This window comes from Herpailurus yagouaroundi, unplaced genomic scaffold (genome assembly GCF_014898765.1).
Source record: "Herpailurus yagouaroundi ecotype Mexico unplaced genomic scaffold, PumYag 28, whole genome shotgun sequence".
NCBI lineage: Eukaryota > Metazoa > Chordata > Mammalia > Carnivora > Felidae > Herpailurus > Herpailurus yagouaroundi.
Genome location: NW_024412376.1, coordinates 97338140 through 97361172, shown reverse-complemented (window position 1 = coordinate 97361172; position 23033 = coordinate 97338140). Strand labels below are relative to the sequence as shown.

The 23033-nt window shown below is 36.0% G+C and overlaps 1 protein-coding gene across 8 annotated transcripts in view; it reads right to left on the bottom strand.

Annotated features, from left to right (window-relative positions):
- MAPK10 (mitogen-activated protein kinase 10) overlaps nucleotides 1–23033 on the bottom strand; it is a 306598-nt gene that overhangs the window by 28276 nt on the left and 255289 nt on the right. The gene's annotated exons all lie outside the window — the stretch shown is intronic.

Here is a 23033-nt window from a genome sequence, read left to right as displayed (position 1 = left end):
TTTATTTTTAAAAAAAAATTTTTTTTTCAACGTTTATTTATTTTGGGGACAGAGAGAGACAGAGCATGAACGGGGGAGGGGCAGAGAGAGAGGGAGACACAGAATCGGAAACAGGCTCCAGGCTCTGAGCCGTCAGCCCAGAGCCCGACACGGGGCTCGAACTCACGGACCGCGAGATCGTGACCTGGCTGAAGTCGGACGCTTAACCGACTGCGCCACCCAGGCGCCCGTATCTTTAATTTTTTGATGAATAGAATTTCCTAAAATTTTAACCTCCTCAGTGGAAAATAAATATTGAGATGGAATAATTTTTATTCCTATTGCATTAAATGATATGTACTATTTTACATTCATGTTTTGGCTAATGACACTTTTTAGGATGTTCAATTTTTTTCTCAAACTTTATATGCTGGTAGCATCAAGAACAGTTTATTATCCACAATGCAGTTCAATATTTGCTTAACAGTCTTACCAACTAGCTTCTAAACTAATAAAAGTATAATAGCAATGTATACAATTTATCAAAATAGCTGACTAAATTCTAATTATTTTCCAGAGTTACATAGGTTGTAAACTTACATTGTAATCTTACTATGCAGTAACCAATGACTTGATTTCCAATTACCAAAAACTTCAGTGCCTTCTAAAAGTAGGCAAATGGCAACTTGTAATGTACTATCTGTTGATTTTTTTTTTCATTTCTCAAGCAAGTTTTAGGAACCATGGTTGTACTCTTGTATAGAAGTTCAACAATCTAATACTACAAATGAAGTAAATGTCCTTTAAAAGTCTGATGAGTTGAGAGTACTTCACAATGGGAGATAAAAGGTTATTAAAATCTGTCTCTGGAAACTAATATGATTAATTCTCCTTTCCTAAATTGTCTTACATTCAGATCCCAAGCAGAGCCCCAGAAGTGCTCTCAGGAGTACCCTGGAAGAGCAGAAAGGAAGACAAGCAAGCAGGCATGAATGGCACAATAGAATGACCTTAACAAGAACTGCTTTCCAGAAACCAGACCGTTCTGTGTCAAAGAGTAAGTGTGAGATAAGAAATGAAGACTTGTGAGATTGAATCACTCCTTTAAGAAGTATTTTGTGGGGGGTGGGAGAGGGTAAAGAACTGGTAAGCTTTGACAATTTGGATATAAGGGGGCTGAGGAAAGAGTATAGGATAACTCCCAAGGGTTTGGTTCAATCATCTGGGTGGAAAGTAGTGCCATGGATTGAAAGTAGTACCATGGGGGTGGGGGAGAGGGGCACCTGGGTGTCTCAGTTGGTTAAGCATCTGACTTCTGCTCAGTTCATGATCTCATGGTTTATGAGTTTGAGCCCTGCATCGGGCTCTGTGCTGACAGCTCAAAGCCTGGATCCTGCTTCAGATTCTGTGTGTGTGTGTCTCTCTCTCTCTCTTTCTCTGTCTCTCTCTCTGCCCCACCCCTGCTCGTGCTCTGTCTCTCAAAAATGAATAAAAATGTTAAAAATTTAAAAAAAATAGAAAAGGGGAGGAGGAGGTGGTGGTTTTGTGTGAATAGGGGATAAATCCATTTCAATATTTGACATGTTAATTTTGAGATGCCATTTTAAATGTCAGTGGTATTAGATTTGTAGATCTGGAATTCAGGACAACTTTATGGGACCATGCTTAGATTTGAGAGTCATTTGTGGTAATTAAAATTAAGGCTGTAGTCAAAGATAAGATTCCCAGGGTAAAAAGAAATTGGGGCTATAGGAGAGAACTCCTGGGATTCACAATTCTAGGGGAAGAGAAAACAAACAACATTGGAGACTGGAAAACAGGAGTGGTGTCACCATAGCAGTCAAGGGGTAAATATTTAAAGAAGGAGAATGTTGTCAACCTATTGAAATAGCAAAGACACATGAGATGACAGTTTTTTTGGACTTGTCACCTAGGAGCTACTGGCGATCTTAGAGAAGGCAGTTGCAAGGTTTGAGAAGTGAACTACAGTAATTGTGAGTAAACAAAGGCTAATTTTTTACAAAAAGTTTGGCAATATAGGTGGAAGCTACTTCCACTGCTAATGGCACGTTTCACTAATAAAGGTGTAGTAAAAAAAAAAAAATACTGGCTTTTTTTGTTCTTTGAACTGAAGGGAGCTAGACAATGTTTATTGGTATAATCACCAGGGGAAACTGACAGGATGCATACAGAGAAAGAAAAGACCCACAGGCAGAAAAGAAAAACCACACAAAAGTACTGTATCCTGAGATTTTCTGGACTTTGTGTGAGTGATTCTATCACAGCATTGTCACTTTGGGCTCCCCAACATGATCATCATCTAGCACCAGTCATACAGAACTGATTTTCATATATGATCTCAGTCCTAACAACTCTCCTCTTCTAGTTATACAGCTAAAGCACAAAGAGATTAATCTATAGGTAAGTGGTGGAGGTGGTGTTTAAACCCAAATCCACCTGAATATAAAATCCATGTTCTTTGCAACCAACTATGGCTTATAATACAGTTCCTGCTGTATCCACCCTTTGGAAATAAATATACTTAAAAGTTTCCTTAGTTAAAAAAGCAAAAGAGAACAAGGAAAAGGTCAATAATGCTTTCTATAGCTGGAGGCACCCTCAGAATGCTAGTAATTAATATTACAAGAGCCAAATTTCCAAATCCACTCAATCAAGGGGTTGGTATGTGCACTGTATTGTGATGCTGCCACCTTGTGGTCAGAAAAAAAAGCAAACATTAAGTAAGCGGTGCTTGAGCGGGAGTTCATCATTTTCATCAAATTGCTCATACCCATGAGTTCTCAACTATGGTTGCGCATTGAAGCCATCTGTGACCTTTAAAAATGCTGATGCCTGAATTGTGCCCCCGAAGATTTCAATTTAATTGTTCTAGAGATCTGGGCATCAGGATATTTCAAAGTTCCCCATGTAATTCTCATGTGCAGCCAAGATTAAGACCTCTGTTCTATTTATACAGTAATCAAAGCAAGTTTTGTCATTTGCTTAAGTATGCTTCAATTGTATACATGTAAGAGAAAATGCCACAGAGAAACTATATGATTTTCTCTCCGTCTTCAAAGATATCTATTTCTTGATAGAATAAAATGATTTGTGGACATAAATCATCATATGCTATGGTTTTAAAGAGGAATGGAGAGATTTGTGAATTGTAATTAAAGCAGATGTGAGATTTGTATCTCATAGTCAAATTCAGTCTTTAGCAAAAATGAGTGAGAAGAGTCTCTAAATCTCTTGAATCAGTTACAGATTTCCTGACAGGAACAATGGAAAGAGAACTGCTTTCAGAGCACCATTGACCCTGACACTAGTAAGATGCGTGACCTTGGGCAAGTCATTTTGTTTGCTGTGACTCTTAATTATCTGGAAAGAGTTTCATAAATTGCTTTGTTCAGGAAGAAACAAATTCCAAATATATAACAAATATCATTCCAGGTAATTTGGTAAATCTCTTTAGAGGACTTGTAATGTGCAGAGCATTGTATTATAATTTGTTATATATAAAAAGCACTAGAATTGTCTGGAGACCTCATATCACTAAGTGACCAAAGGAACCTTTGAAAGCTAGCAGTGCAAATTTTAATTATAATGTGAACTAAGAATAATTAGAAAGCTTAATTAAATAATGCTCTAGTGGCTTACAAGAAAGTTAAATTTAGATTTCTTTATTTTTCACACTGTTCTGTAGCTTTCTCAGTGGTTAGGCCACAAATTTATTAGCTTTATTCCATCAAAAAGTTTAATCATGTCTTGAAATGGAAATTCTCTTTACTGCTCCTTGGAAATTAAATTTTTCTGTGGTTCCTTAATCAAAAAGCCTGAGTGATTACATCACCAATCATGCAGTGCCCAAGTTATAAAACCTTCTTTTTCATTCATTCAACATGTAGTCATTAACCAACTACAATTCATTCTTGAATTCCACCACCCTAAACCCAAAATCTAATCATTTACAATTCATGTTGGTTTTATCTTCTAAACATCTCTTTAATCTTTTGCCTATGTCTACCCTCAGACCACCATCAGTTCTAACCTATGTTATTACAGATTTGTCCCCCTGTCTTCCATCTTCCTTTTCTCTACTCCAGTATCATTTTGCAGACAGAGTGACCTTCTAAAAGTTCAAACCCCATAACGCTATTCCTCTGTTGGCTAGTTTTGAATGGCTTTCCTTCATGCTTAGAATAGAGTACATTCTCATAATGTTTAGTCACTCCTTCCTTACCTGGTTCCTGCCTACCAGCCCAAGTCATTTTTCACTTTTCTCCATTGTGTCACTCCCAACGATTTGTAGTTCTCCCAAACCTCTCCTAACCTTGGGATTTTGCATAACCCTTTCTTCTACCTGTATTTTTTCACTTGGATAATTCTCGCTTTACCCTTCATGTTTCTATTTAGGTATTAGTCCCTCCAAGGGGCCTTCTCTAACCCACATTACTAAGTTGAGTTTTTTCCTGTGTGCATCAATCAGCTTAAAATTTGGACTACTTATCACCCAACATCTACTGTTTCACTTCTCAATAGACTGGGGACAACATCTTGAGGACAAAGATTGTATCTTTGTTCACCAGAGTCTAACAGTGTACAAAGTACATAACAGACAATCAACAACACTTCTTTGAGAAGATAACGTTTGCGTAAAGAGTTGATTGAAGTAATGAAGGAAGCCATATAGATACCTGAGGAAAGAATGGTTAAGGCAGAAGAAATTGCAATGCAAAGGCCCTGATGGGGGAGCCTATTTGGAATGCTAAGTGAACAGCAAGGAGGCCAGTACACTGGATCCGAGTGGAAAGGGAGGAGTACAGAAAGTGAAGTCAGAAAGTTATCAGGAGTCAGATCAAGTAGAGCAATGTTTTCTAAACTGCAGTCATGAAACAAATGTGTGGGTCATTACTAGCATCTTTTAATGTAACTAAGAATAATGGACTAAGATAGAAAATATCAGAGTATGAAGGTTTTCCGTGTGTGTGTGTGTGTGTGTGTGTGTGTGTGTGTGTATGCTGGCTCACAATATAAAACACCTTTCTTACTATGGGTTATGATAACAAAATTTGGAACGACAGGGAAGTACAGCCTTGTAAATCATTGCAAGTGCTTCGAATTTTATTATAAACAGAATGAGAAGCCAGTGGGGAATATTAATTGAGTAATTATGTCATCTGTTTCACATTTTAAGAGGAAAACTTAGGCACTCTGGAGGACAGACTACAGGGGACATGAGACGATGAGAAGACAAGTTAGAGACTAGGACGTGGTTGAGGGTAGAGATGATGTTTACGTAGACCGACAGATGAGGAGTGGTCCAAGTTAGGAAGTATTTAGAAGGCAAGGTCGGTAAGATTGGTTGAGGTTAATCATCATTTTCTAGAGCTTTCCTGAGGTTTAAATAAGATTGGATACGAGAAAGGCTTTTATAACCACTAGAGAAGTGCTCAGCACAGTACAGTTGAATTAAAATTAAATATATCGATCATACAATATGCATTAGCCAGTTTTCTGCACTCAGTAGGTAAAGCTGAATTTCAGCTCCCAAGGAACTCAGCAGTGGAATTGGAAAGGACAGACCTAAGTGTGAATATTTCAGCATAATATGTGATATGATAACTTCATGTGGAAGATTATAAAGAAAAAATGTTAACTTACAATTTTGTGAAGGAAAAGCTTTTACTGCAAGACATTCCACAGGCAAAAGGCCACATTAGTCTCAATGAGATATTAGAAGACAAAAATGAGCTTTTAAAGGAGCTAGAAAAACATTCTGGGTGAAAACTCAGTACATTGAACACAAATATTGCTGAGTCAGCCCATAAAGGACACATGTCATTTGTACCTCTGCCCTATTGTCACAAAACAGAAGCAAACGAACAGAGGGAAAAACTTCTATATTAGCACTTCTATGTTAGTAACATGACTCAATCACAATCCATCCTAGGGACATTAACCAGAGAAAACCATACTCCTCTAATTAGCATAAATGAGCAGCCCTAAGATACAAATCCACGGTGAATACAGAAACATAGTTACAGAATTAGAAACGTTATTAAGGAAATGGATTTGTCTACACTTTACTGCCATTATAGAAATACTATTGTATTTTAACTTAAAATTTGATATTTTTTAACTTCCAAAATACTTTAATTAACTTAAAAATATGTTTTTATACAAATTTTTATGTTTTTCTCTCCTGCACTAATTTCTCTGAAAAATCTTCAGATATGACATAAAGTTTCAAGATTAATAAAATTTTTAATCAAGTATAAAAAGTTCTACTAATATAATAATAACTGCCCCTCTCTGTATATGGATTCAATGTATCTGGCACATTATATGAAAAAGTGTTCATGTACTACTTTTATACACAAAATGTTTATCAGAAAAATGTGTCAAATATTATTTTAAATTCATTTTATTTATTTTTTAATTAAAAAAATTTTAATATAACTTATTGTCAAGTTAGCTAACATACAGTGTATACACTGTGCTCTTGGCTTCAGGGGTAGATTCCCGTGATTCATTGCTTACATAGAACATCCAGTGCTCATCCCAAGTGCCCTCCTCAATGCCCATCACCCATTTTCCCTTCTCCCCCGCCCCTCTATTCCACATTTTATCAGTACGTAAATTATTAAAAGATCAATTTTGTGATGAAAAATATAACTTTTTAAAGGATATTGTGATGTAATGAAATGAACACTCACTTAGAACCTTGGTTGGTAGTCGGGGGACTGTGCAAAAGTCAGTTTAAAATTCTGTAAAAGAGGAATAATGGTATCCAGTGGTAATGGTAAGGTTTCTTTTGGCTGGAGTAATGCAGAATAGAAACACGGGTGGGAAGGTTAAATAAAATAGTCAATATAAAAGTGGTTAAAAAAACTTCATTAATTCAAAGAATTATTCTGTAAACATATAGTGTGCTAGGAACATGTAGTGACTTAGATGATGCCAATGAATAAGACAAAACCCTTACCTTCAAACTGTTTCTACAGCAATACTATATAAGGTATGTGTAATGAGGACAAAGCGTTCTGAGGAAGAAGGGTGATAGGATAGGACACAGAATCACCCGATGGTGACGGATTATTTCTAGTTAACAATTTGACCACAAGAATCTGACATACCCCACACATCCCACCAAGAATCATTGCCTTCAGAAGTGTTGATGAATTGATAACTATAATGAATTGATGACTGTTTCTGAGTATGTTGTGGAAGACAAAAGGTTGAAAATCACGTTTCTTCTTTACAAACACAATCCTAGAGAAATCTGCACTAATGTAAGGTATTACTATTGCCCCTATTTTTCCATTTAATTAATACATTTCATATAGTGGGTTTTCTTCAAACAGAGCATGTCTTTTCATTCAGTAATGAAATAGTCTAAGAACAATTTAAAAAAAAATAATTCTGAGCTTCTTTTTAATAAGATAGAAATAAATGACATTGTCATTTACTTTATGTCATATAGGTTAAAACTATTAGGTGCTGGGGTGCCTGGGTGGCTCAGTCAGTTAAGCGTCCGACTTCGGCTCAGATCACGATCTCGGGGTCCGTGAGTTTAAGCCCCGCGTCGGGCTCTGTGCTGACAGCTCAGAGCCCGGAGCCTGTTTCAGATTCTGTGTCTCCCTCTCTCTCTGACCCTCCCCCATTCATGCTCTGTCTCTCTCTGTCTCAAAAATAAATAAACGTTAAAAAAAATTTTTAAAAAACCCAAAAAACTATTAGGTGTAAACTATTTCAATCATACCTATAGGCTAACAAGTCCTTCTTTAATAACATCATGTATTTTCAGTTTACTGATCACTTTCACATATTAGACCTTATCTCTTAAAACACTGTTAGGTTGGATATTTCATAGGTGAAACTTAGTTATAACAATTACATCACCAAAACTATCTCTGAATCTGTTGTTCTTTTTTCATCCCCACTGCAATTTGAAGTTCATTTTACCATCATCTCTTAACTACTTCTCTAGCTTCCTAACTGGTCTTTCTCTAATATTCATCATCCTACCAATTAGAAAAAAATAGTCTACCTAAAACACATATCTCTGATTGATATTCCTCCTGTCACTCCCCCTACCTTCAGCATGGGTGCTTCCTGGGAAGGACTTAATGGTGCTTCTTGCCCCTGTCTCCACTTACATTTCTCACCACCCTCATCCCTGGCCACATTGAATTCCTCAGAGGAACTGCAAGAAGGTCTTTCTTCTATTCTGGCATTAGGATAGGCTGCTTCATTTGTCTAGGAAGGTCCTACTCTTCTACCTCCCTTTCACTTGGCTACTTCTTACCCATCCTTCTGGTCCTAAGTCTTTTCTTCACCCTGAAATCCTCCTTTGTCTATGAAGAGGTGGGTAATACATTATTCCTTTGACTACTATAGCACCTTTTCACAGGTGCTATACTTTAGTGCTACACTTTATTAGAGTGCTTATAATTTGTTACTTATCTATCAACCCTACCATACTGTAAGCTACTAAATAACAGGAACTAGGTCTTCTTATTAGTATAATTAATGAGTCCTCAATGGCCATGTGTAATTGAAGTTCAAGGTAGAATGAAGCCTTGAGTATGGGTCTCCTCATTGTAGACCCTGAGTGGTCTCCATTGTGCTCTACTATCTTCCTGTATCATAACCTTGATCTCCACATTCTGTAGCTCTTTGTCTTCTTCCATTGCCCACATTGAGTTTGAGGAGCTACATTACCTGCTGCAATATTATAAATTAATTCACTGTAAGCGAAAAATTTTCCTTATATTGTTGCTAAGCCTTTCATGTGTGGTGGAGCTTAAGAACTCTTCTGTGAGTGTATGTGTACGAATTATGGCCAATAACAAACTTCTTTGTGTCATCAAACAAGAGAAACAAAGCAATGGAGCAGGGTATATGAGCAAGCCTGCTTCAGAAAAAGAAATGGGGACACCTAGCTGTATTATGAAAACAGCATTTAGGGGCATTTTTGAAACAAAGTCACCAAAAGTGCTTTTTGCTGAACTTAGTCCAAAATAACAAACATATTTGATAAAAAAAATTTCAGAAAAAAGTGATTGAGGCATAGCATTTTATACATAACTACTTTTAGAAAAACATGAAAGGAGTTCAGTTTTCAAAAAGCACATAAAGATGGGAATCAGATTCTCTCTGGAATTGGAAGCTGTGGGGAATTTCTTTTGGTTATGAATTAAAAGCACTTTTCATAAACAATAAATTCCATTCTTTCACAAGATATTGCAGGCCAATATTCTACAAATGACCCTGTGAGGGGCGCCTGGGTGGCGCAGTCGGTTAAGCCTCCGACTTCAGCCAGGTCACGATCTTGCAGTCCGTGAGTTCGAGCCCCGCGTCAGGCTCTGGGCTGATGGCTCAGAGCCTGGAGCCTGTTTCCGATTCTGTGTCTCCCTCTCTCTCTGCCCCTCCCCCGTTCATGCTCTGTCTCTCTCTGTCCCAAAAATAAATAAAAACGTTGAAAAAAAAATTAAAAAAAAAAACAAATGACCCTGTGAATCTCATATTAAACCTTCACCAAGTTATGGAAGTTGGTTTTCATCATTCTTAAGACTGTCTTGCCATTAGAAAGGGACATAATAATTTTATTATAGCACATACTCTGTGAAAGACCATAAACTTTTAATAGACTTATAAAAAGGGAGTGTAACCTTTTCAATATTCTGTCTCATCTTTGGATGAATCCATTTTACCTTCTCCTCACATATAACAGATGCCCTGGGGCCTAAGCAATGGTTCTACACTTGGTAAGATAATGTTCAGATCCAGCCTTTTCCCTGAATCTGAAGGTTACCATGATTTAGCACTCAAGAATTCCTCCTGCCCACCCTTTTTCTGATTCTGCAGCTCCTCAAACTTCCAGTCTACAGACTTCTGGTTTTAGTACAGTTCTAATGGCATGCTGACTTCATCTCTCCAGTTTTCATTTAGGGATAAAAAAAAGTAAAGATAAACATTCTACAGGTTTAATAACTGTTTTCACATGACCACACATACATTTTCATCATCATTAAGGATTATACTTTCTAATCATTTTCCCCCTCTATCCCTAGAATGTGAAACTTCCCAATTTACCTCTTAACCTTGATTGTATAACCAACTCTAGGCATGATTTCTGATACAAGATGGTTGATTCATTTAACTCTATGATCTCTCTTGCATAATGAAGAAATTATGCCTTTTTATGTGTTTTTTCCTGTTCACTTGTTTGTTTCACTTTTATACTGCAATGCACAACATAAACACCTTCTTGGAAAACAAAGAAACAAAAATCTTTGAAGACAAACGGGAAGAGAAAAACGAATAGTGAAAAGGAAGTAAGTCATTCATTAGAAGAAACAAAATGGAAGCAAAATATGAGGAGTTGGACTTGCCATTATTAGGAAATCTGTCATTCTGTGGAAAATGCCACCAAAAAGCTGTAAACCAATTTTCCAACCAAACTCTTGAAAGCTTCATAGCACAAGAAAACAGCTAGCTTCTTGAAAAGTAGATACTAGCTGTTAATTTCTATTTCTTGAAGAAATTTAAAATTATCATTTTAAAATTTAAAAATATCATTTTTAACTTGTCAGGGACCACAGGAAACTTTTTCATATTGTCAATAAACTTTAAAAGTCATAATAATGAAAATTGAAAGCATAGCACTTTATTTTTATCTGTAACTTCCACTGAGACCCTTTCTTAAAAAAGTAAGACCTTCAGAGATGAAAAGTTCTTTTCATGCAAATAAAATGATCTCAAGGAAAGAAGCTAAATCAAAGATTTTCTAAAGCAATGCATTAACTCTTTTGGTTATACCTGTAATTGATAGCCAACTCCAACAGCAAATTATCCATAGTTTGTAGCCCCCTCATCCAAAACTTTCTGTGGTAGACTAGTGCTTCTTAAAATATTAAAAGTTAAATTGGGACATAATATTTCCAAAAATGTCATAATGCTTATGAACTACCATAGGCAATCTCTAGGAAGATGTACACATACAACTACAGGCATATAATTTCAAGAATTTTTTCACAAGCCCTCAAAAACCTATCCAAGGAACCTCTAGGGTTAAATAAATCCTAGGATAAGAAAGCTTAGTGCTGGATCATGAGCTCCTAAGGGCAGGGAAATGTTTCCCTCACTTGTGCATCTTACCTTCTGTACAGTGCTCACCACAGTAATGGGAATGCAGTAAGCATGTGTTACGTTGAATTGTGCAGGATGGGCATATGTATATTTGGGGACTTTTTTAAAGGAGAATATCCTATTAAAAAGTCTATCATGTAATTAAACCTCATTGAGTTTGGTACAGACAGAGAAAAGAAAACATTTTAAGTAGAAAACCAGAGTAGATTTAGAGACGTAAACAAGGCTAGCCACCAAATAAGCATTATTGCTAGGAATAGAACTAGGTGACCTTGAAATTACAAGGTTTCTACATAATAATTAACATGTGGACCTTGTAGAAAACATCACCACCTCTGCAGTTTCTTTATCAATAAGGGTTGTATATTGAAAACACTCATAATGATAGGAGGATGAGTACAAGTGCCTTAGAGCTGCACTTGAACTTACATACACACAGTAGTTTAGAAGAGATTCTTTTATGAAAGGCAAAAAAATTGTGGGGAAGAAACAGTCTAGTTTGATTATTTTAGCAACACTGCAGGGAGGCAAACAAGGCAGGAATGCAAATTACCAAACAGGTTGTGTTTCCTAGCGATCAGCCATTTTTATGACCTATACAGGGCGAAGCTGTTGAACAGAGATTCTCTCTTCTGACCTGCTTCCTATTCTTTCCTCCTCTTTGTATTCTTGTTCTTATTATAAAATTTTGTAAGTTTTCACTGACAGAATACCTTATAAGTTCCAACACTGACTTCTTTGCTTATCTTTGAAGAAGCAGCTCTAAAAGGGGACAAAATTATTTGTGGTTTTTTTTTTCTTCCACAGTTTATGAATTACACTACTTTGTGGCATCCTAGACAGATGCTATAATTGAATAATTTCTTCTTTCCAGGACAAAAATATTAAGAAAATAAAATACACTCTCACAAATGTCAACTTTCTTGTGTTAAGTAGGTGGATCTCACAATACCTAGGAGGTCAACTAGGAGAGAAGAAAAAATTGTATAGATTTGGAAGAACATAACAGACATAAAACTCAGCCTTTCAAAGAGCACCGGATGTGGAATGTTCTAGAAAAGTACTTTCTGCTCCTTCTCCACCTTTTGAAAAGAATTCTCCTTCAGTGGTCTACTCAAGAGATTAACAATATTCACTGGCTAAAGGGCTCAATGTAATACATGAAAAAGAAAAACTTGAGCACAGACTCCACCAGTCAGCAAAACAGGTATCTCCTGAGAATGAACTATTCAGCAACTCCAGCTCTGACATTCAAGAATCTTATATAGTGGGTTCCAAATATCCCAATGATTTGAAATCAAGAAGAATGTTTTTCTTCAGTAGAACAATTTGCTAAAATTAGAGACAAATGAATTAGTGTTTGAGTGAAGTACATATTTTTTCTTGTAAGTCATGTAGGGAGAGGGGCCACTTAAAGCAGGTGGCTAAATCTATGTACAACAAACATTTTGACAAGCTCTCACCAACATAATACATGGCATCAAAACAATTCCAGTGTGATTCAAAAGATATCCTCACTTTAACAGCTGAGCCACTGGGCACATGAAATCTACTGCAAGTTATATTTTCTCTAGAAGGCAATTAGTAAATTGCTCACATTTTGCCGCTGAAAGAATACATCAGCATGAACAGATGGAAATTTAGAATTCCACAAATGGCAGATATTAGAAATTAGAGACATTGATGTAACTTTCACCAAGCAAATGAGAATCACAAAATATGAATTGCTTTTTCTATAATTAAACACATAATTAGAATGCATCAAATTCACATCCATTGTAGCTCATGTTTCTTCCTACTTATTTCTAAATTTATATACTCTGAGTATAACAAACCTACTTAGAGTTCACCTCCCCACTGAAAGGGTCTTCCATGACAGATAGATGACACCAAGCTATTTCTCAAATTAAGCCTGCCAAGGTGTTGCACTAGCTTTTTCACAGCATGCAGTGTGCTGTAATAATACGAAATCATAAGACTCAAAGAGGTACTCCTTGTGTCAGGACAGATGGAGAGAACAGCTGACAGAGGGATTCAGCCAGTTTATTAACTCTGTGTGAGTAGAACAAATCATATTTAAAAGAATTCATAGGAACATTTAGTCTGTGAGTTGCACACAGATTACTGTATAGACCAGACTAAAGATGGGTACTTGGGAAATATTTAGACTGATTGTCAAATTTAAAAATACATAGTGAATGCCATATCATACTATGGAAATGAAATTCCTAACATTAAATATTTCAGGTACTTTTTAAATGATTCTTTTCCTTGCTCTTAAATGAGGTAGATTATTCTACTTGTGAAAATATTTAGAAGTATTACATACAATTTTTGTGTGATCTTTTTAAATTGCTAGAAACAGCATGAGAAATCTTTTTGAGAGTGATTCTGTTTATAAAATTTCTATATAGGAGTTCCCTGAGAAAACTCAATTTGTGTGCTTTATTATATACAGGTGTGTCTAGTTCTAAGTGTGAAAGAAAAAATTATACAAGTTTTCAAATTTAATTTCAAGGAGAAAGAACATGATTGCAAGAATCTAAAAAATATGTAAAGGGGATTTCTTTTTTTTATTTCTTACTACAAGTAGGTGTACCTCCTATATAGCGTCAAGGAGCAAACTAGTAATAAGATCACTAATAAAATGTTCGGTCATACTCAGAGACATAACATCATTTGTCTTTTTTCCTTTAATGAAAAGCAATGGAGGCAATCAATGAATTTTAAATGTTTAAGAGAAACTAGTTTTCTTATTATTTTGGTGAAATATAATTTTTCATCCTCAATAAAAAATTTTAGATTGTTACATAAAAATTCTTAAATAACTCAAATGTTGCTGGTTATGCTTATTTAAATATTTAAAAGGTCTTTTCTATATTTTGAGAGTTACTACTAAGTGTTTTATAATACACTTTGTGTCCAAACTGCCTTCCTTCTCGGGTTCTCTAAAGGCCAACAAAAATAACCTCTATAAACTGTTTAAGCTTGTGTCTGTTCCCCCTGGGGGAAATCAGGAAACGAAACCGGTAGTCTCTGAATTTCAGATTGATTACTTCTTCAGAAGCTGTCTTAAGGACATGCCCTAACCTTCTGATATGATTTACCACAGGGAAATGTCAATTACAAAGATGTTAATGCCCTTTCCTCTCACTGGGAGAGATAAAGCCTATGCAGAAAACTGTTTTCCTTTAGAGTTCATTTAAATCATCTCTTCTGGATACTTCGTGTTTCGCACAACAGTGTTAAACTTGACTGATTTAACAAAGAGATTCTAAAATATTTAAAGCAATCACATACACATTCATTTAGTGGTTTATTGCCGAAACATGGACAACTACTGATTAACTGAACATCAGATGCATCAAATTCATATTCATGGTAGCCCATATTTTTTCTTATTCCCAAATTGATATATACTCTGAGGCTAGCAGAATGCATTTAATGCATTTATAATTCAATATATTTATAAGCTTACTCTTTTTGTTTTAGGAACTTATAAACTAGAGGGAATTTAGAAGAAGACAATTGGCTAAGCCATAGTTAATGAAGACAAAGATAATACAAACAATAAGTCATTCACGAAGTAGGTTTAACAGAAGTTAACACATAAAATTCATAAACAAATGATATTAGTTCTTACTATAAAAATATGTTCAAGAGAATAAGAAGTAGAGAATGAGAATAATTCCCACCATCATCCTCAACCATTTGAATTTTGTTTGAAGGCTCCAGAAAGTAAATATATTTATAGATGAATTTTTAAATTATAAATGCAATCTTTCCATTACTTAGTATACCAACTTCAGAATTCTTTGATTATTCAATAATAATCTATGCATTTCAGTTACTAAAACCTGGTCAGGACATTGATTGATATTCCAAGCCAAATAATATTGTTTTTTAAATCATAGCTAGATATCTTTGATCACAATTTGTTAAGTATAATTCAAAGCAATTGATGCATATCTAGTTAAAGATTAGAAGATAGTCACTGCAACTTAGTTATAACTGGTTAATATTGACAGGGACAAGTTATTACAGATTCTTCTTACATTCAGAAAATTACACACTAAACAAGTTAAATAGTGTAATAAAATAACCCATATTTGGAAGAATTTATGTCCAGAGATGATGAGTTATAAGATTCCAATCAATAAAAATTTCCATTAGCTGTTAATTTAATAAAAGCCCACCAACATCAAATCAATGTTTTTGTTTTTTATTTCACTGCTTAATCACCAGCACCGAGGACAGTGGGATATACAGTTTGGGTTCAATAAAATTTATGGAATGAATTAATAAATATTAAACTGTTAAATAATCAAGATCTATGCAAACAGTTTCATAGGAGCTGAATAAAAATGCGAAAAAGGCTAAGAAGAGAAGGAAAGACTAAGAAGGAAGATACAACAAAGAGGTGGGTGAGAAAGAAATGTAAGCAACCTTAGAAAACAGATGGTTGAATCTCTCATTCCCCCCAAGCAAATGCTTGGCTTCACAAGCTTTAGCCTCCTCATCAACTACATAACAAACAACTGAAAAAGTGACACCAGCAGATAGAAGGAAGAAAGTATACATACTCAATTAAAAACCCAATGGGAAATACTCTTATGCCAAGACTCTCAAGTTGGCATAGTCCTCGCGATTCTTTAGAAAGAAATCACAAGATACTTAAGAAAATGAAATAATTATTAGGGTTTATTGGGGGTAATGTTTGCTTCAATTTTACAGTAAGGCCCCTGAACACCCCTCCAATCTCCAAAGTTTTCTGCTTTCCAGATTAAGTCCATTTTACTTCAGTTTTACTTAGAATTTTAGAGCTATGAATGAAGAAAGAATGGATAGATGAGTACCAGTCCTCAGCCTATTTGCCCGTAGATACAGTCCTCACCCTTCTTTTTTCTTCTCTGTGTCTCAGAGGCTGGCCCCTGAAGGCTACATTTCCCAGGCTCATCTATCAGCTGGCTTAGAACTGCTAACAAGAAGGGAAACATTGCTAGGAAATGGGGAGAGTGGAGAAAAACCAGAGTATTTCTCTTACTTCCTCTTTCCAGAAGCAGCTGTATCTCTTCTATCTCTGTAACTCCCACTCCCACTAGATAGGCTTAGGCCCCAGGAAACCAATTCCTCTTTTTAGGGTTGGTAGTAGCTTCCTCTGCTAATCTCTGGGCTGTTCCAAGAGTACCTGCTCTTGAGACTTGCATTCCAATCAGAAAACACTCTTAGTTTTGCCACTGTTTAAATGCCCTTTAATGTGGCATCTGCTCAGAACTCTGACCTTAGACCACATGTCTCTCCTGAACTATTATCTCCCTGCCCAATCTGATTTGTCCACATATTGGCATCAGCTCTCACTCTGAATTGCTTAGACCAAGTTCTGGAACCTACACTACTTTGACCATAGGCTTCTGATTCTCTTTTCAAAGCTTTCTGATCCCATGCTTAGTCCTATTCTGCTTTTCTCATCATGGTTTCTGGTCCTGTGTTCCTGCAGCTGCTCATAATTAGAGAGCTGATACTCTAAATGTTGATATTTGCTGAACAGCCACTCTACAATGATCTCTAAGCTCTCATTTAAGCTTTACCTTGAACAACAACAACAAAAAAGATTTACCTTGCAAATATTTCTAGGCATATGCAACATTAACATTCATATATCTATTTGCAAATGATATATCTGATAAGGGGTTAATATCCAAAATATATACAGAACTTATACAACTCAACCAATTTCAACATCAAAAACAAAAACAAAACAAATAATCCAATTAAAAAATGGGCAAAGGACATGAATAGATATTTTTCTAAAGAAGACATATAGGCCAATAGACACATGAAAAGAGGCTCAAAATCACTAATTATCAGGGAAATGCAAATCAAAACCACAATGAGATATCACCTCACACCTGTCAGAATGGTTAGAATCAAAAAAAAATAATGAGGGTCGGCAAGGACATGGAGAAACAGAAACCCTTGTGCACTGTTGGTAGGAATGTAAATTGGTGCAGCCACTGTAGAAAACAGTGGAACAGAACAGAACAGAAACAACAGAACAGAAAAGGTTCCCCCCAAAATTAAAAATAGAAATACTATGTGATCCAGTAATTCCACTACTGGGCATTTGCCCAAAGAAACTGAAAACACTAATTCCAAAAGATATATAAACCCTTATGTTTATTGCAATATAGCCAAGATACGGAAGCAACCCAAGTACCCACCAATAGAAAAATGGATAAGAAAGATGTGGTGTGTGTGTATGCACACACACACACACACACACACACACACACACACACTGGAATATTACACAACCATAAGAAAAGAATGAGATAGTGCCATTTGAGACAGCATGGATGGACCTAGGGGTTATCATGCGAAGTGAAATAAGTCAGACACAAAAAGAGAAGTGTCATATGATTTCACTTATACGTGGAATCTAAAAAACAAAACAAATGAATAAACAAATAAACAACAAGCAGAAGCGGGCTCATAAATACAAGGAACAAACTGATGGTTGCCAGAGGGAAGGGGGTGGGAAGATGGGCAAAATGAATGAAGAAGAGTGGGAGATACAGGCCTCCAGTTATCATAATGATGAAGGTCATAATGTTGAAAGTACAGCACAGGGAATATAATCAATGGTATCGTAATAGTGTTGTATGGTGACAGGTGGTAGCTGCACTTGTGATGAGCAGAGCATAGCATATAGACTCATTGAGTCGCTATGTTGTACAACGGAAATTAATGTAACCTGTCAGAATGGTTTGTATGTCAACTGTGTGTCAACTGTGTCAACTATACTTCAATTTTTTTTAAATTTTTTTTTCAACGTTTATTTATTTTTGGGACAGAGAGAGACAGAGCATGAACGGGGGAGGGGCAGAGAGAGAGGGAGACACAGAATTGGAAACAGGCTCCAGGCTCTGAGCCATCAGCCCAGAGCCTGACGCGGGGCTCGAACTCACGGACCGCAAGATCGTGACCTGGCTGAAGTCGGAGGCTCAACCGACTGCGCCACCCAGGCGCCCCATATACTTCAATTTTTAAAAAAGGGAATGGAACTCAAAAATAAAGAAAAGAAAATTTATATATCTATGTCACAAGAAAATGGAAAATAATGCATATTTCCTGTATGGTTGGTGATCCTTTTCATATGCTCTCTTTGGTAATGACCGCTAAGATACAATGGTACACAAAGAGATGGTTAAAACAATGTTAGATAGTAACTCTCCTCAAAGAGCATGAAATCTATGATGGCTTTGCAATAAAAGAGCTTAATACAGTCAGGTTAGCTTGTTCCTATAAATCCTTTTACTTTCGGCAAAAAAGAACATAGTCCTTAAAAGAATGAAATAGTAAATAATAATATCAATAAAACATTTAAGACTCTATTAATTACCTTATGTTACAAACAGTAATGTGTAACATTACTGACTATGCTGGGCTTACATTTTCTAAGTGGTTTATTTTAATTGAACTTCAGTGCTAATACATGTAAGTGTTACTTAGTTTCTGGGGTTATACTCTCACTGGGAATCTGAAGACCAGGATGTAACTCAGGATCTGTATAGGTAGATTAAATTCCCACCCAGCCTGTCCCAATTCCCAAATTAATCTTGAATTAGGTAAGAAATAATGAATCAGCTCAGCACTGCCTTGCTTCCCTAATCACATTCTACCCAAACCGGTTGCGTTAGTCACACATTTACTTTGGTCTCTATAAAGGATGGCATGTGTATTTATACTCTCAATTAAAACATTTCCAACCTCTCTCCTAAGTCTCCTCCTCAGCCCTAGCTCCACATTCCACACCTCTGTTCTAGCATTCCCTCCTGTTACTTTGACTCGGCTACCATACAGAAGGTCTTGTGTTGCCTGCCACCACTTTGCTGGCCTCTCAAGTACCCAGAGCTTGCCCACTAGACAGAAGAATTCCTAGATACAAGCTGGCTGACTGGTTCAGCTTGCCTCTCTGTCTAGATTCCCAGAATAATGTTTTGACTATTTAGGACTGTATCAGGGACTCTCTGAGACAAAGCCTTCAACGTAACAGTGTATTTGGCTGATCACTGTGGGCCATGAGCCCGGTCCTCAGTACCTGTCCCACCTTAGATGATGGTTCTAGTGTCAGGTTCTGATCCTTCCTTTTGGTCATGAATTGACAAATAAAAAAAAATGTCCTTCTCTGACTCCCTACATTCTTATTTGCTATCTTTTGAGGATTACTTTGAGTTTTGATGCCTTTGGTTGGGTAGCTGAACACCTCACCTCTTCCTCTCCTCCCTCTCCTGTTCCATTCTCCCTCCCCACCCCTAACAATGCAGAACAACCATAGAAGCCTTTCTCGGAGTGTTCTAGAGTTTCTGAGAAAAATAACACCGTGCTTACCAAAAAGGTCACATCCCATATTCTTCTTAAATTCCCTTTTTATATGCCCCAAAACGTGGTTAATCAACTCTTCCTTAGCTTGCAGTTCATGCTAATGCCCCTAAAATATGTCTATACCCCTACTCCTAGAGGTTGCAAAGTGAAAGCCACCCTCTTCTCGGACAGAAACCTTAAACTCAAGAATCTGGTAGAAACAAGGCAACGATCTTCACTGTTTCTGTATTTCCCTCTAACAGAGCACAGAGGAGATATTTAAAGTGACTCTTTGGGGAAAAAGCCCTGAATATCCTTTAGTTTCATAAAGACAGTTACAATGAGGATTTACGAATATAAGATGCCTTTATTTTGGATTGAATAAATGGCACCAAATTCTTATACTTTACAAGGTAGAAGTGAGCATATATCAACAACAACAACAACAAAAAGGACCAAATTTTTAAAATTTTGTAGGAGCTATATAATTTCCAGGGATTAATATTTTAAATGTTGTAGAATATTTCTGCAATTCCTTGACCAAATGGTCTTTTTTTACTAAATATATGTATCTTCCCAAATCTCAAAGGTAGTTGAGGTTTGTATGTAAAAGTCATAATAGTAATAATAATAATTATTATTATTTATATGATCCTCACTGGCTGCAGTACTGTACTAAGCACTTTATGTACATTAACTCTTTAAATTATCAGAGGAACCCTATGCATTATGAATGTTCTCTCTTTTTAGTTAAGAAAACTGAGTTGCAGAAAGGTTAAGAAACTTTACCAAGGCCAGCTAGTAAGTAGGAGAGCAGAAATTTAAACTTGTCCCATCTTTCCTACCTGTGGACGATGCCTACAACTGAATAAATTGCACTTGTGTATGTTTTTGCCCTCTTGATGAATGCTGAAACAGAGTTCGAATGCCTTTCAACTGTTTCATGAAAAAGCACTGACATGAAATGTGGCTTTTACACTCTGTTTGGGGCACATTCTCTTATTGTTCTGAACAGTATTTGAATAATAACTTGCTAATAATTTGAGCAGTTGTAACTTCAAAACTCTGTGTGCACTATCACACAGATCACCTTGACATTCAATTTTTAAATTTTCAACTTCATGGTTGCATGAATAATTTTCTCTCTTAGAGTTATGACAACATTCATAAGCTCTTCTCTTTTCATTTTAGTACTTTGGCACTTTGGGAAACGTGATAAGATAGGTATAGTAGGATTAATAGATAAGTACACGTAGCATTTCTCTCTTCTCCTTTCTACTTTTCCTGAAGACATCACATTCTCTTGCAGTTTCTCCTTTATCCCTCTCCACTTGCCTCTATTTTCTTTCAATGAAACATATTTTTACTTCCTCTTGTCTTTGTATTTCCTTCCCTCTATAACATCACGTGAGTTACTTGAAAGCTGCTTGAACCTGGAGATCCTAGATAACTTCTAATCATAGAAATTCTAATTATTTGATACTTCCCCTTGTTTGGAATATAGAACTCACCAGAGTTTACTCTGTAAAACAGTCTTGTCAGTCTTGGCAGAAAATATATCACTCCGTAATAGCTTTGCCATGCATCCATAAAGGAAGGTCGTTTTACTTTAAATGTATGTTAACATGCAATAATAAAGGCATTAATTCTAACCATATTGCAGAAAGTATAGTTGACTACTGCTTCTAGCATCTGTAAGATCTGTCTCTTCCTAGTTGGCTGATCTTCATGGTTGTGACTTCTATAATACATTTTATAGAGTAATAAATTAATTATTGTTAATGTTTATTTTTTTGAGAGACAGAGACAGAGCATGAGTGGGGCGGCGGGGGTGCAGAGAGAGAGGGAGACACAGAATCCAAAGGAGGCTCCAGGCTCTGAGCTGTCAGCACAGAGCCTGATGTGGGGCTCAAACTCACAAACTTTGAGATCATCACCTGAGCTGAAGTCAGACACTCAACCTACTGAGCCACCCAGGTGCCCCAATAGAGTAATAATTATCCTTGCCCTATGGTCAGGATTCTAACCTATTCACTGCAACATGTCTAGATATAAAACATATTTACCCTCTATAACCAATGATCCCAATCTAGATGTTAAATACTTGCTTGTTCTTCTGTGCATTAACTGATCCTTTTTCCTAAACCTTCAGGCTCTATCAAATCCTTCCCCTAAAATTCATGTCTTGTGTTGTTACCATCCATTACCCAGGATGACAATATTGAAATGAGTGAGAAAAATGTTCTAGCCATTTTAGTGTCCTAAGTTTTATCTTTTTATCCGTCAAAGAAATTCTTCATTAAAAGTTAAAATACATTTAAAAACTCACTGATGCTATTCATTAATGTGTTGTTATAGATTCTAAACAACTGTCCCTTTTATAGGCAACATAATTACAAGTGAATTACAAATGCAGACTTTATGACTCCAATTAAACTCTGGGCCACAATTCATTAAAAACAGATTACACACATTATATTAGATGGAGAGAAAAATAAATATGGCACCTGATTTGAATGATCAAAATAAATGAGGAATTTATTTATTTATTTATTATTATTTCAAATAATTTATGTTTGTCTAAAATTTTTATCAACATAACCTAGAGTATTTTTTTGTAAATCATCAAAGAAAAATTCTGTGCTTACTTTTCACATACCTATAAATCGTACTTTGTCTTATTTCATGGCCTCATTCTACCCCCAAGAACTTCTTTGAAAGTATTTCCCAAAAGTGAGAGACTAAAAGTGATTCCATTTTTTACCTATAAAAATATGATTATTTTATTTTGCAAGAATCAAATCAAGTGACTAAAAATTAATTCTAAGCAAATTGAAATTTCAACATCATTGTAAAACTGCTTAAAGAGAGCAGATCTTAAGAAAATGTCATCAAGGATTGTTAACACCATTTCCACACTTGAGAGACTAATTTACCACTGAAGTGTTTTCTCCAAAATTTTTGAAGGCTTAAGGATTGGGTTACTATGAAAAGTAGTTTTTTTTTTAATAGTATGTCTGTAATATTTAATTCTACCTAATCCTCACTCCCATCTGTTGGACCTCACTTCTCCAGTGAAGGATGAGGGGATAAGAATTATGTCAGTTTGAATCTAGCATCTCTACATGGGCAGGCGCACAATGAAACAAAAGGAAGCTTAAACAAAGCAAAACTATCCTTAAGCAAGAAGACTGAGAGAGAAAGACACGAGAAAAGAAACAAAAAGAATATTTCAAAGAATATTAAAAACCAATTCAAACAAAGTAATTTGAAGTCATTATGTAAAATGAGGTTAACATTTAGCAGGGGTATTCTAAGAATTTGAGGAGAGTTTGATGCTTTTGGGAGAAGATAACATTGCTGACAGTAACACTTAAAAGAGGGACAAAAGGACATTCCCATCAAGAAGCCTATACAACACACATGGGCAACAACAATAACCCTTTGCCTTGGCTCCACACAGAAAAGGAGAAAGGCTAAGACATAAGAAACAGTTTGGAGAGAAGAGAAGATACTGAATGGTTGAAAATATT